The sequence below is a fragment of the Mustela putorius genome, unplaced genomic scaffold (genome assembly GCF_011764305.1).
Source record: "Mustela putorius furo isolate JIRA1106 unplaced genomic scaffold, ASM1176430v1.1 tig00537227_pilon_pilon_pilon, whole genome shotgun sequence".
NCBI classification, from domain to species: domain Eukaryota; kingdom Metazoa; phylum Chordata; class Mammalia; order Carnivora; family Mustelidae; genus Mustela; species Mustela putorius.
The window spans coordinates 32156895-32170154 of NW_025422368.1; the positions used below are offsets into that span (position 1 = coordinate 32156895).

At 37.3% G+C, this 13260-nt stretch overlaps 1 protein-coding gene and 1 non-coding gene across 2 annotated transcripts in view; one reads left to right on the top strand and one right to left on the bottom strand.

Annotated features, from left to right (window-relative positions):
- The window catches only part of SLC15A5 (solute carrier family 15 member 5), a 79842-nt gene that overhangs the window by 57674 nt on the left and 8908 nt on the right, over window positions 1-13260 (top strand). The window lies entirely within an intron of this gene.
- On the bottom strand, window positions 2503-2609 carry LOC123390112. Its single transcript, XR_006604738.1, has one exon. It is a non-coding gene; the product is annotated as a U6 spliceosomal RNA (small nuclear RNA).

Consider the following 13260-nt stretch of genomic DNA (forward strand, 5'->3'; position numbering starts at 1 on the left):
ATGGTGAAATGTCTCTGGCTGTATTTTGAATCCACAAGCTTTTTCCTTTATTTGTTCTAAGATGTTAACATGGCTTAACATTTTTTTAAAATTTACTTTTGCTTATTGTATTAAAATACTACAAGCTTGTTCTCTACTTTCAAAGGTATTTACAGTTGTGCACTTAAAATAATGTAAAAAAAGTGTTGGTTTGGGATCTCCTGTAACAAATTTAATTTACATAGTTTCCAACTATGGAAAAATTAACTTCTATGAATGAGAAACTCCTTTTAACACTATCTACATTCAAAAAATATTTATGGATGACCACTCTGTTCCAGAGACCATGTTGGATAGTGGGGATACCATGACAAGGAAATAAACACTCCCAAATCCTCACAAAATTTTCAGGGGCATAGGGAAGAAGTAAAATTAAGAAGGATAAATTTGATGATAGGTAGAGTAGAATTCTAGGGAACAAATGTACAATCCTTGATTGATTATTAATAAGATGAATTATTGCCCTTGTCTTAGTTAACTGAGAGAGTGGAACAAGCGTGTATTGCAATACTTCTTGTGTGCCGGGCTCTGTCCTATGTGGAATTTGTGAGATATGGTTCCATCTCTCAAAGGATGAAAATTCAAACTGTCATAATAACTCTGTGAACAGCAGCAAGTTGTTGACTGCTCTGGTGGTTAGATTCTTTATGTATAAACAAAGAACAAAGCACTGGTATTAGAATTTTATAGGATAACCAGGAAAAGTCTTACCTATATCTCTACCTAAACATCTTTCATGTTCAGCATACGTTTATTTTCTTCAATAGTACTCAATGAAGATGTTTCTGAAATTTTTTTTTTAAGATTTTATTTATTTGAGAGAGAGTGAGAGTACACAAGCAGAGGGAGCAGCAGGCCCCCCACTGAGCAGGGGGCCAGATACAGGACTCTGTCCCAGGACCCTGGAATCATGACCCAAGCCAAAGGCAGACACTTAACCAACTTAGCCACCCAGGTGCCCTGAAAATTTGCTTTTAAGAATGTCTATAATCAAACCATATTTGACAAATTCTAGAAGAACTACAAAGTCAAATATTACTATCAGTTTATCTTTTATATGAATCTACTTTTTTCCTATGTATGTTTGAGAAACATACCCAGTTAAACTGAGCATCACAAGACTATGCTCACTTGAATCATTAGCCATAAGTTCAAAGGTTCCCCAGAACGGCCGTCACTTCTGATAAGCTGGCTATAAATGTGGAGGTCCCCCCAGACCCCCTTCGATTTGACAATTTGCTAGAATGACTCACAGAACTCAGGAAAGCACAGTACTTATGATTACAGCTTTACGGTGGCAAAAAAATACAAGTCAGAACAAGGTCTAAGAAGGTTCCAAAAGCGAAACTTCTCTCTTCAAGGATGCAGTGGCCAGCTGGTGCACCAGTGTGTTACAATATGCAGAATATGGCCAACCAGGGAAGCCTCCTTGAACTTCAGGGTGTGGGATTTTCATTGAGGTTTAATGATGTACCCAGCATTGATTGCACCATTGACCATGTGATTGAAATTTGCTCCAGAGTTGGGCTACCGCATGGCGCAAAGCCTCAACCCTCTAATCCTGGGCTTGGTGTTCCTGGCTGGCCAGGCCCTTTCTGGGTCATTTCTGTAGAATTAACCATCAGATGAACCTGGAGGGGCCCACCCTGTATAACAAAGACATTCCATTTACTTAGAAAATTCAATGGGTTTAGTGTTTACCAAACAGGACCCAGGACAAAGGCCAGGCAAATTCTCTATTACACACAATTATTCGTATCATCCACTTCATTGAAAACCTACATTTTTCTTGAGAATCTGAATAATATGATAGGAACTCTTACTTACATTATTGCATTTATTGCAACAATCATATAAAGGCAATGTTATCCTTATTTTTGAAATGTAATCAAAACAGGAAAAAAAAAAGCAAAGTGGTCGTGTCATCACAACTAGTATCTGACAGAGATCTGACCCTTTCAGTATTCTGAAACCAACATCAATATTGCTTTTAATACACCAACAGCTATTACGAGTCACACAGTGTGAGGGCTTTTTTAATGACAGTTGTTAGTTCTGAAAAACAACCTCCTCGGATGGGGGTCGGCATGTTGGATATTACTGACAATATTCTAAATATAATAAAAGATGGATAAACAAAAGTCTATATGATTTTGGTGGAGTTCACCAAGGACAAATGGTGAGGACATCTTAGCCACATGGTTATGAGTGGAATGCTCTGTGAACTTGTATTCAAGAGAACACCATTTACATTACTACTTATTATTTCAATTTACTTATTCTTTTAAAGCTTTTTAATGGTGGTGGTGGTGTTCGTGATAATATTGTGTTACATTAAATCTTCTCCCAATAAGTTAGAATCTTTTTTTAAAATTTAAACTCAATTAGCCAACATGTAATACATCATTAGTTTCACATGTCGAGTTCAATAATTCATCAGTTGCATATAACATCCAGTGCTCAAAAAATATGGAAATCTTCACAAATTTGCATGTCATCCTTGCGCTGGGGCCATGCTAATCTTCTCTGTATCCTTCCAATTTTAGTATACATGCCGCCGAAATGGGCACCCAATAAATTAGAATCTTACAATTGGATGTTAACGTCGGAGGCCATCTAGTCTAACATTGTACCCAAAACTAGATGTACAGTGTCACCTAATACCTAGAAAATTTCTCTGCTTTGCACGTAACCTTGTCTGCCCATCTGCTAACAACTATGTTCCACAGAATAAGTCTAATTTTCTATCCACATACCAACTCTTCCAACATTTGATAAGTATTCAGAGAAACAATGAGGTATAGTGTTCAAATCCAGATGGTCTAGAAATGTGTTCCCAGTTTCTGTGCCGGTAACAACAATACAGAGTTCATCATGCTGTTTTCAGGATTAAGTAATTAATACACACAGTATGTGCTCCATATAGATGGCTAGTGCTATGATCTAGTACTATGGCTTCTAGGACTAATCTTTATCAGCCTGGGTCTCTCTCCCTTTCTCTCTCTGCATGACAACAGAGATTGTGTTGACTATTTCAGTAGTTGCATTGTGCTTATGGTCATATAAAACCTGAGGCTTTTTAAAATTTTGTTATCAGTTGCTCTCAGTTAAGTTTCACTCATCCTATCACAATTTTTTTTCTGATTAAATGCAAGACTTTATCCTTGATAAATGTCAACTCACCATCTTAAGTAACGGACATTTTTAAAAACTCGATTCAGCCACCCAGTGAATTACTAATCTTTATTGCTTTACTAGCTTTGTGTAATCTGCAAACTTAGTAAGCAAGTTCCTAGAATTCATCCAGGTAATTGACAAAATTGGTGAATTGGACAGGACCAAAAATAGAGCCTTGCGCAAAGTTCCCACAGACCTCACTCACTGCCAGTTATCAACTAATCCTCCCCTTTTGGATGTAATCAGCTCCCACTTCTAATTGCTATCATTCAGCCCATGCTTTTCTCCATCTTTCCCTAAAAGACGTCACGAGAGACTTTGTCATATGTTTTTCTGGGAGCAGGATATATCTATGTTTGTGATAATCCCTTTAGCCATCAGAATAGAATTCATCAAGAAAGGAGATGATGTTATTTAGAGGATTTGGTTCTTGTGACCCTAACTTGGCTCACGTGACTAACAGGGCCCCTAAAAAAGAATGATCCTTTGACTTCCGGTAGGTCACCATCTTCCCGAAGACTGTTTTCTCTTATTTGAAAAAGGGAATACTGCACTCCATTTTTCTCAGAGATAACGAGAGGATAGAATTAAATAGTACATTTGATCATTTTCATACCAGAGGTTCTTTTAAATAGAAAATTAAGTCATATATGATATAGTAGCCTCTCTGGTTAAAAACAAGACCAGTCTTTCAGTCAAACAACCAGACCAGTTTTTTTGACAGAACCGACCAGAGCGACACCAGTGCTGCAACTATGTACTTAAGCCTCCCACACGCCTCTGCATTCCATTTAGCATATAAGATATTTTAAACCTTTAAGGATTCATGTCAGCTGAGCATGTGTGTATGTGAGTGTGTAAGTGTTGGTCTATGATTGGGAGAGATGATCAGCTCTCACAGTCTCCCAGTCTCCAAGCCGCATTAGTCATTTTTAGCACCATGATGGAGAATGGTGTGAATGCGGTAAATTCAAAAGATTTCTCAAAACTTGACTGTGCAGACAGATAACTGTTAGAGTGACATTTTCAGTACAAGTGAGAAAACCGATCCTTCTGGGATCTCTAACTCCGAGTGCTTTAAAGGAAAAGATACAAGACTAAACCCATCCTCCTACACTAATCATTTCAGGAATAGTTTCTCTAAAAGTAGCAATGCTAATATGATGGAGTGAAAAAGTCAGGCAAGCTGCTTATTTCCACTATATCCCATTAGCAACCAGATCAATTTTCTCACACTCATGGGTTCAAGCTTACCTTTTGACAAAAATAACAAAACAGAATTCAGTGGAAAGTGACATCTTAGTTATGGACGTGCAGGTGATTGAAAGATCCAAAGCAAAAATGTCTACGGGAAAAAGCATAATTGGGCAGAATCAAGAAGGGGAGGAGTACATCTTCTTGTCCCTGTTAGTCCTTCCTCCTAGAGTTCAGGAGAGGAGCAAAGGATTTAGCTGTTTGATTCCCATCAAGATCATTTTAAATTAAAAATGTGATCGTTTAAATTCCTCATTTGAATGTCTGTGGTTATCGAGACCATGGACAGCCATGTCAGCCTGAATCACAGAGTCACTCTTGAAAGAGGAATTTACAGTTGCAGTAAACTTGAAAGAAAATATTTATACACCTGGAAAGCTATTTAACTGGATTCCGTGGGTCCGTGTTTATTTTCTCAGAGAGATTTCTCTCAAATTCATGCCAGTGCCTCAGGTCCAGCCTCACCTGGATTTTGAGATGAGATTTTTAGACCTAAGTGTTAAGGCCAATTTCATGTTAAAACCTGTTTAACTATTAGGTTCTGCTTAGCCAGAGCAATTCCATATTGCCTAGGTAGCCATATTGTTGTTTACATCCACGAACTTCATTCCGGGAATAAATGCCCCAGTAGTTCCTGGTATGGTTCCGGGTATCCATTCTGGGGGTAAACACCTTAACAATAGAAGCCACGTACCGTGGGTCTGCGGTTATGCCCTATAAAACCAGCCTGTGAGATCGGGAGAGGGTCGCTCTCTTCGGAGGTGGCCCTGGCCGGTCAGTCTGACTTCTAATGCTTGGCATAGAACAAGGCTTTGCATAACTTTAACTTTGTCTCAGTCTCATTCCTTTGATAACGGATCCCAACACTAAGCAGGGAAAGAGGCCTGCTACTCCATCATTGACCTTTAGCTAGGCCATACGCCACCTGCCTATCAACTAGATCAACTGACAGGCCCCTGCTAACTCTCACAGGCAAATCCTGCTCACTTCCTCAGTCAGAAGTAGATGCAGAATCTTCCTCACACAACGAGGTTATGAATCTCAGATACAACTTATCCTACACCCCCCAAACTTTGGCCCCCAGAGACCCTTGGAGCTGCTCCAATGCCTCAGGGTTCATAACAGTACCAAAGCAGATTTCAAAATACCCTTAGACTATGGGAAACAACTATCCACTGCTATTGGCTCACAAGAAGAAAGAGCAGATTTTTGAGCCAGACAACCCCAAATTCAAATTCAACTCAGCCCTTAACAAGCTGTGAAATCTTGAGCCCATTACTTCTCTGAGTCTCAATAGCTCTATCTCTAAAACTGTGTCACTAAATAACTTAACTTCCAAGATTTCTATAAGGACTAGAGGAAATAGATATAAAGCATCAGCTTAATAAAAGTGCACAGAAATAATGATTTATATTGTTGTTATTGTAAATTGATTGGGATCTCAACTTTTTCCAAGTGAGCTAGGATTATCATGGATATGATGATCTGCTGTAGCACTCCAATAACTCTTCAAAAAAGAACGTGTTCCATAAATGAGGATATTGGGTATCCTATTCAGCTTCAATTCCAGCTCTGGATTGGAATGAGATGAAATAAAGCAATACTCTGAGATTCTTCTTGGCCTCATGGACCCCTGTCATTAGCGGAGCTTCCTTTGTATTGAAAACATACAACTCTAGATGAAATTAGATATGCATTAGTGCTCACTCTAAGAGTGCCTGGAAATAGTATTGACGTGGACACTAGAAGGATGAGTGCTATTTGGCTTGGTGAGCATAGGAGTAAGTATTTGTGGCAGAGACTACCTATACCAAGGCCTGGAGGTAAAGAATTACTAGGCGCATCAGAAGAACTCAAAAATCAGTGACCTGAAAATAATCAGCAAATGGGAGGAAATCGCATGAAGTCAGGTTGAGCAATTAGGTGCAAAATTATGCAGGACCTTGGGCTTATAAGAATTTTTTAAAACTTGAATGCAATATGAAATCATAAAGGCACCAGGCAAGTGACATGATCTATTTGTTTTGAGATCACTGTGAATGCATTATAATTTAGAAGGGGGGAAAGAATGGTTTGGGAGAAGCATACAATTGAACAAACCCCAGCAAGTCTAGAGGAGGGATGAACTAGGGAAGAAATAGGGAGATGGAAAGAAATGAATGGATATAAGCTTGATGTTAGAGGTAGAATCACCAGTGCCTAGTGGAGTCAAGAGGTGGTAGGATGCAGAAGAGAGGAATGGTATCAAGGAAGCATCCAGATTCTGCCAAGGGCAATAGGATGGACAAAAATTTCATTTACTAAATGGAGAACACTAGAAGACAAATGGATTGGGAAACTTGTCACCTGTTCATTTTTTAACATATTAATTTTAACATACCTGTGAGACATCCAAATAGAAATATCTAGAGCTCCGTAAAAAGATCTGCCTTAAATACATAAATATGAGAGTCCTTGGCACAAAAATAGCATTGGAACCCGTAGAAGTAAATTAAATTACCTAGCATAAATATTGAGAATGAGAGCAAAAAGGAGCCCAGTACTTAGACCTGAAAAGCCCCATATTAGAGTTTAGTTGGAGGAGGAATGCCCTGCTGAAGAAAGAAAAGTAGCAGCCAGAGAAGTGTGCGTGTATATGCATATATTTATTTACTGAAGATAAAGGAGAGGATTGTTTCAAATAGGAAATGATAAACCGGGTAAAATCTTACTGTGAGATCAAATAAAATGAAGAATGGAAAATATCTATAGATTTAGCAACAAACAGTATGATCACTGAAAACTTTACCAAGAGTCATTTCAGTGGTGAGAAGGGAATGAAAACCAGTTTAGAGTTGGGTGAAGAACATTTAGAAAGTGAGTAAATAAAGGCTACCACATTTAAACAACTTTTTAAAGGAACTTGGCAATGAAGAAGATTTAAGAGATAAAGCGGGGGCTAGATGGGAATGTGGGTAGGTTTGCCAGACTTAGCAGATAGGACACCCAGTTACATGTGAATTTCAGGTAAACAATGAATACTTTTTTTGGTACAAGCATGTCCCATGCAATATTGTGGACATACTTTACACCAAAAAATTATTTGTGCAATGTTTAAGACATGGTTACCCTAAAAAAATAATTCATTGTTGTTCTGAAGTTCAAATTTAATGGTGAGTCCTGTATTTTATCTGGGAGGTGAGGTGGGAGTTCGAGATACTTTTTTATTTCGAGAGATACTTGAGCATATTTTTTAATATATATTTTTTAAATTTTTTAATTTTTTTAATAAACATATAATGTATTATTAGCCCCAGGGGTACAGGTCTGTGAATCGCCAGGTTTACATACTTCACAGCACTCACCACATAGCACATACCCTCCCCAATGTCCATAACCCCACCCCCCTCTCCCAACCCCCCTTCCCCCAGCAACCCTCAGTTTGTTTTGTGAGATTAAGAGTCTCTTATGGTTTATCTCCCTCATGATCCCATCTGTTTCATTTATTCTTCTCCTACCCCCCAAACCCCCCACGTTGCATCTCCACTTCCTCATATCAGGGAGATCATATGATAATTGTCTTTCTCTGATTGACTTATTTCACTAAACATAATACCCTCTGGTTCCGTCCACGTTGTCGCAAATGACCAGATTTCATTTAATATTTTTTTTTAATTTTTTTATTGTGCTATGTTAGTCATCATACAGTACTTGAGTATATTTAACTGAGGAAAACATCTGGTGATGGAGAAGCTAAAAATGTAAGAGAAAGAAATGGAGATTAAGATCTTACTGGAGGGTGGATCCCCACACTCATACAGAAGAGAGAATGGGGAAGATGGGTGCCCGGGGAAGCAGAGGTGTGGTTCTAGTCTTGGAAAGATGCTGGTACCTACCTTTCAAGACTCCTGGGTTTCTTTATGACGTGGGCAGCCAGCCATCTGTGAGAGCAAAAGGGGGTTCAGATGAAAATGAGGAATAGAAAGAGCAAAGAGCTAAGAACATGTTTCACACCAGCGAGAAAAGAGGATTTAGAAGAGAAGCGTTAAGATTGCCAGCAGTGTTGAAGGCCCAGTTGATGCTGGTAATCACGAAGAGTGATACCAAATGACCGAAAGCATGATTTTGTCCAGTGGTATTCATTCAGATGTCCAATGCAGTTATAAGGCTGTCTGGTAGATTTTTAAATGGCCTAAAGAACCCAGAACAGGAAAAAAAGTATAAAATCTTTTCTTGAATTAAAGTAATGTGAAGTGAATCTTACATGCGATTTCCCTCCAAACCTGCAAAAGAGGGGGATGGATCTCTTTTCAAATTCTGAAATAAGTCTATGTCATTAGCTGACTGAAGTTACAAATTAGAGAACACACTGTACAAATAAGCAGATATTGGGCAAAATCAGTTCCTGCTGTATCCATGGTGTTATTTAAACTCACCATTTTACTATTTTAAATAGCTCCACTTTGAGGTTGACTTATAAATTCAGTTCACAAATCCGTACTGGGTTCCTACTATGTGCCAGCCCTGGACAGATAGTGAATTAATAATACCAAGGCTGATGTTTAATTAACAAGAAGAACCTTATAGAAATATTTGACACTCAAATTAATATCAGATATATTCATTTGACTAATGCTATTACAATTACAGTTCATAGCTAATGGCATTATCGGGCTATTATCACAAAGCATTACCTCTCTTCTAAAACTCATTTCCATGATAATTCATTGAAATCATCATGAGAACACACTATCTTGATGGGTTTTTACCTCCCAACGCTCTTCAACAGAATGAACTCACCCTTATAAGAAAGCCTGTTCTCCCAAATATCACCCATGCTCATTCTTTCTGCAGTTCAGGTGAACAATGCACAGCAATTTCTCCACAGCTTTGAAAGACACAGTGTCCCTTCCTGGAAACAGCCACCTAACTTCATTTTTATCCACAATTCCCAGGAAGTACAAATGCAAATTAAAGTCTCCACATGCAGACTTGTTATGAGAGCAAGGTATCAAGCTGTGCAGATTTGGGGCCCAACCTCAGTTCCCCTATTCAATCAACAAATAATTATTCTGTCTCCTTTGCATGACTCCAGGCAAACAGCTCAGCCTCTCTGTGCCTCTGTTTCCTCGTCTGTAAATTGAGGGTAATCATAATTTGGGTACTTATTAGACGAATACGAAAAAGTGGTAGAAAAGCCAAAGTTAGCATATAGTTGTTAGATATTATTTCCTTCAGGTATCATGAAAATTAATGTGTTTTAAAAATTAACTCAGGTAGGAGAGCTATGAATCTCAAATGAAGCATTTAAATCAGGTTACTGAAAGGAAGAAGGAAAGAAATTAACATTTATTAAGTGTCAGTTATATGCAGACCTTGCTGTATGTATTTTGCAAAGATATTATTTCATTAAATCTTCACAACAATTCTTTGGGGGTGGATGTTTGTAGCCTCATCATTCGTAAGAGGAAAATGAACGGAGAAAGGTATGTCAGTTGCCCAAATCTTACAGCAGGGGTGGATGCCTGATTCCCAAGCTCCTTTTGCTACACTAGAATTTATTTCCCATGGCACAGAAGCAGGTCCATCCTGGAGAATGGCTGTTACACGTTTTTAATTACATACTTCTTCGCACATAGGAAGCGAGGGATAAAGTAAGGTATAAAACCCATTTCTGTTCTGTCTCAACAACTCTGGACGTTTGCTAGATCCCCAGCATTACAAAAAGATCTAACAAAGTCTGAGGGGGAAATAATGGCTCACTGTGCCCAACAATCATTTGAAGAGATTCCAAAAGGCACATTTTAATATTTTCAAAGTCCCATTGCATTCAAAATAAAACAGTGCTAGTACAAAGAGGAACTACGGAAACTTCCTCCGAAAAGACATAGCAGAAATACACCTCCAATCAAAAGCAATATGCCGTAGCCCTTAAAATAATGCATGTATATTTGAGATATTTGGTAATCCTAGGGTTTCAGTAGGGAAATATAGGGAGCTATCACGGAAGTTGAGTGAATCTTGGGTTTCAGAATAGACTGTTTATTGTTACTTGGGATGTTGTGATTTCCAAAATGATATCTTAGGACAGTTGTAGAAACAGCACCTAACTTGCGAACTGGAGCACAAGGTTGCTATTCAATACTACAGCTGCTGAAAAAGAGTAGGTTGTGATGGAAGACCACCCTTTTCCATTGTTTTATCAAAAACCGGAAGTGATTTAGGGAAGTCAGCTTTTCCAAAAGTATGCTTGATGAAATGGTTTTCAAAGATTATTTTTAGCAGTAAAGGTAATATGATGAAATAAATCCAAACTGTAAAGGAGCAGGGGAAAGACCAGTAAGAGGATGACAATTACTGTTTGGGTAAATTCTTTCCCAATATATTTTTTAATTTGTGTGCATGTGTGCATGGGTATTAAACTTATAGAGATTTTAAATGAAATTGGGGTCTGAATAAACTCTGCTGAATTCTCAATAAAATAATTATATCAAGTTCCCACTTTTTTCCCCTTACAAGTATTGTGAGCATATTTCCATGTTACTTCAAATTCACACACAAAAAAAATCCCTCATTTTTTTCCCCCTAGAATCCTGGAAATGGGATTACTCATTCAAAAAGGATAAACCTTTTTTTAAAAGATTTTATTTATGTATTTGACAGAGAGAGAGAGAGAGAGAGAGATTGATCACAAGTAGGCAGAGAGGCAAGCAGAGAGAGAGGCGAAACAGGCTCCCTACTGAGCAGAGAGCCCAAGGCAGGGCTCGACCCCAGGACCCTGGGATTATAACCTGAGCTGAAGGTGGAGGCTCAACCCATTGAGCCACCCAGGCACCCAAAAAATAAACATTTTTTTAAAAAGATTTTATTCATTCAGTTGACAGAGAGAGAAATCGCAAGTAGGCAGAGGCAGGTAGAGAGAGAGGGGGAAGCAGGATCCCCGCCAAGCAGAAAGCCTGATGCAGGGCTTGATCCCAGGACCCTGAGATCATGACCTGAGCCAAAGGCAGAGGCTTAATCCACTGAGCCACCCAGGTGCCCCTGGATAACATTTTAAAGACTATTGAGAAGTAAAGACAAATTGTTTTCTAAAAGGCTGCATCAATTATGCACCACTGCAGTAGAATAACACTTGTTTCAATGTGTAAGCTGCAGCCCTGAGCATAATCATATTTTGGTTTTTGTTAATATGATTGGAAAAAATTATATTGCATTACTACTTTAATTTGTATTTTTCCAAAATGGAAAATTGAAATTTTTAATGTTATGAATACTTTGATCTTTTCTCATTCATAGAATGCTTGATCATATTCTTTGCCCATTTTCCTTTTTGGTCTATTTGTCTTTTTTCTTTTTGAATTTTAAACAGTTTTTTAACTTTAGGGATATTATCGTTTAGTCAAATTTATTGCTAATATCTTCCTAGTTTTAACTTAACATTTTAATTTCATAGATGAGTTTGTTTTGTGCAAGTATTGCTGATACATGTGATGAAATCTATCAACCTTTTCCATTGCGATTAATATCACTGTATTTATCTGTGGAAATTTCAGTAGTTTCATATTTCAAATATAATATTCTCATCCTTGTGGACTTTACCCTGTAAAGTGTAGTGGTGGTGTAGGTACCCACTTATTTCCTTCAAACAACAAAATTTCACAGCATAACTCAATTTTTTTGTGGGAAAAATTAGTTAATCTGTAAGTACTCCACAGCCATAGGATAATCAGAATGTAACTAATCAGTAATATATACTTTAATATATTCTTAGTTCTTAGGAGATTCTTGGGCTATTTCAGGATTACCTTTGAGCTGCCTCTTGATTTATGATATATATTACCTATCAACTATTACTAATCATACTTCTCCTATGGTTAGTCTTCATTTGTAAAAATCTTATTTCCTAGGGTGTATATTTCCAGATGGATTTTAGAATCATTTTATCAGTTTTCCCCAAATCTTGTTTTTATTTTAATAAAATACGTAAAACTTGTTCGTTAACTTAAAAAAATAAAACTTTTATAATCTTTTGTGTTCTACCTAAGTATATAACACAATTTTTTCTTTATTCAATGTTAAATAATTCAGTTCAGTAAGATTTTCTTTTCTTCATATATCCTGAACATTTCTTGTTGGGCTTATTATAAGCATTTTATGCTCTGCTTCTTTTTGCTGTTATGAACCGACTCCTTTTCCCTCATTACAACTCGCTGACATAATCACTATTATATAGGGGGATTATTAATATTTATGTCTGTGCCTTGCATTCAACTTCTTAAACTTTCTTAGTTAATGTATGAGAGTATTTTAGCTTACCTTAAGTTTACAACAAAATTATCTAATCTTAATTATAATTTTTTAAATCATTTTTTCCAATATCAATTCTTATGTTTTGCATCTTTACCAGGACATAGAACTTCAGAGCAATGTTAGTACCAGAAGACAAGTCACATTTTATCCTGTTCATAATCTTCATTTGAATCTCTTTTATTTTTTATTAAGCCTATCTGTAGGTTTATCAAGATAATAGTGAAGGGTATTCTTTATCAATGTACTCTTAATCCCCTTTACCGACTTCACCCATCCACCCACCTCACCTCTGGTAACCACCTGTTTGTCCTTTATAATTAAGAGTCTGTTTTTTAGTTTGTCTCTCTTTTTCCTTATTTATTCATTTGTTTTGTTTCTTAAATTCCACATATGAGTGAAATCATATGCCATTTGTCTTTCTCTGACTGATTTATTTCACCTAGGATTATACTTTCTAGCTCCTTGCAAATGGCAAGATTTCATTCTTTTTTATGACTGAAA